The sequence below is a fragment of the Centruroides sculpturatus genome, unplaced genomic scaffold (assembly GCF_000671375.1).
Source record: "Centruroides sculpturatus isolate CEXI.00-Female unplaced genomic scaffold, Cexi_2.0 scaffold416, whole genome shotgun sequence".
Classification (NCBI taxonomy): domain Eukaryota; kingdom Metazoa; phylum Arthropoda; class Arachnida; order Scorpiones; family Buthidae; genus Centruroides; species Centruroides sculpturatus.
The window spans coordinates 187,201-190,078 of NW_019384756.1; positions in this window are offsets into that span (position 1 = coordinate 187,201).

Sequence of the window (2,878 nt, forward strand, 5' to 3'; positions counted from 1 at the left end):
AAAAATTCTTTGTTTCAGTCATTTTTTCATTGTTCACACCATCAGCAGTTCATTAAAAAAACACAAATACTCATGGAGACGACCTTGAGTATTTGTGCTTTTTTAATGAACTGCTGATGGTGTGAACAATGAAAAAATGACTGAAACAAAGAATTTTTCTTTATAAAAAAGTTGTATTTATATTTATTATATTAAAAAACTTATAAATTCACATTTGTTCCAAAGGACATTCCATCAGGTAACCATCCTGAAGAACTTGGAGTTAGAAAACGTTTGTGCAGAGATTGTTTTTCGTTTATACACACCAGAAATTAGTTGTGTGGTTGTTATTTTTAAATGTTTATAATCCTGGTGTGGTGTGTTATAATTTAAATGTATATTCAAATTTTGATAGGTTAAAGACACCAATATAACTATAGCAGTAAGTTGTATATTTATACATAATGAAAATACTGTAATTTCAATTTCATAAAATAACAAAATTATGCTTTATTGGAATTTTTCACATTGTATAGGTCAGTGATGGCAAACTTGTGACCTGTGTAACAATTTCAAGATACCTACATTGAATGTTTATAAGTATTAGGATTTTTAGAAATTTTAAAAAAATATTTGATAGATTTGAAAACTACATATGTCATGCGAAAGCAGGATCCTAAAGCTGTTGCAAAAAGCTTTAAAGACCACTAATTATGAACCTCAGATAGAAAAATTATCAAATAAACAGCAGTAGATTTTCCCATTAAACAAAATATTTTTTCTGCTCTTATCATCATTATGCTTATATAGAGTTTCTTTTTAATCTATATGAAAAAATAACAAAGTGAAATTTGTAAGCATTTTTTATTTTTAATTATTCAAATCAAATATTTTGACCTGTAATTTGGAGTTAATAAATTTTGAATTAAATTTTGCTCCACCTTCAGAAAAAAGTTTGTCATCACTGGTATATTCTAATTGTATGTTATAAACATATTAGTATATTGTTTAATATGTACAGTGTGATAAAGCAGGTATTTGTTGTTGGGCTGCAATTTGAAAAATTGTAGACCTATAAATTCCCACTGTTGTCCGGCTGCCTGTCTGTCTTTCATTAACCTAGAGAACAAAGTTAGATAAATGAAATCTGAGACCAGATATGGAAATCTTAGGGGCAGAAGATTCTGATTAACAATATACGAACATTCAATGCAAACCAGACGTCATTATTTCAATTCAAAACTTCCCCTGAAAGCAGTTAATAGATGACCGGCATGACTCTATTGTTAAAGGAAAAGTGTGATTAAAAATTGCAGCCTGGCATTGTGACAATGTCACAATAAATAATTGCTTGTTTTTTATACTGCTTTGTAAGTATTATTAAAAATTAGATTAGCATCATCTGTCTTTTTATTGTATTTACATTAATATTGATACTTTAATTATGGATCAAAAAGGAATTTTAGTATTTATGAATAATTATTAGCTTATTTTTTTAAGGTATGTCATAAAAACTTTAATAGTTATTCTAAATTTCTAGTTGATGTAAGAAATCTTTATTTCATACATTTAACAATCATTTCTTAAATTTATATTGAGAAATAATTATTAATTCATTACATAATAGAGGCATTTTATCATTATTTAATTAAATTAATAGTAATAATAATTAAAAAATAAAAATAAATTTTATTTTTATGCATGTTGTAAGATTATTTATATTTATATTATAACTTTTGTAACTTTAATGATTTTATTGAAACTTTAAACATTTTCAAATCTAGTATATTCTATATTTGCATATATTTTTGGATATTTTTATGAATGTTCTAGAGAAAATTAGATAGTTAACTAAAGAAAAAAATATTTCATTTTTGAAATGACTTTGTTATTTTCATTATTCATTTTTTCTGATTTCAGGCTGTTCTAAATTGATGGGTACTTGTTCTAAATTGCACAGCTAATTGAAAAATATGTTGTACTAAAACAGAATATAAGTTTATTTGTTCCAGTTGTTACAAATTGTACATTTAATAAATGATGTCGTTAAAAATAATTGTCTAAATTAAGTTTTTAAATAAGAAAAAAGCTCTAGAGTTTTCTATTTCCTGATTAACTTTTAATGTTATGTTAAGAAACAGAATAATATATTAAATTTTAAGGTTTAAAATTGATTGAATTGCAATATTTTAATCAATAATATGATAATTATATAGATATACAGGTATACCTTGAGTCACGTCATTCTCGATTATACATCGTTTGTGAAAAAAGTTTATGGAAAAATAAAAATCAAGTTTAAGTCATTTTATTCGACTTTATGTCTGTCTGCCACAAATATTGAAGTTGTAATATCACAAGAAAAGCGTTAAAGCACATAAAATCATATTAAAATATGTACATTTACAGTAAATATTAATATAATCATCATAAATCCTAGAGAACGAAACATTAAAACATCTGTGTTTCTGTATTGTCATCTTATTTAGCAGTCTTTAATGCTCAGTATTGGTGTTTTCCACGGTAGCTCCTATATCTACCGTTTGCGTCGTTGTCAGTACCACTCGATCTTGGTAAATTTAATATAAATTAGTTTATTTTCTACTGTTGCAAGATAATTTTAATAACTGTATTTGTTATTTAACCTTACAAAATCATCATATTTTATAATGTCTTAGAGCAAACCACATTCACAAATAAAGAGTCTGCGATGTACTGTAAACATCGCCAAATAGTAAACATGTACATTTACAAGTATGTACAGTACATGAATTCATAAATTTAGATTACTTTTTTCTGTACTATATTAAAAACTAAAATTTATTTGTTTGTAAGCTTAAAATAGATTTTTATTAACCATATATTATTAAAAATGCATTAATAAATAAAATACAGAACC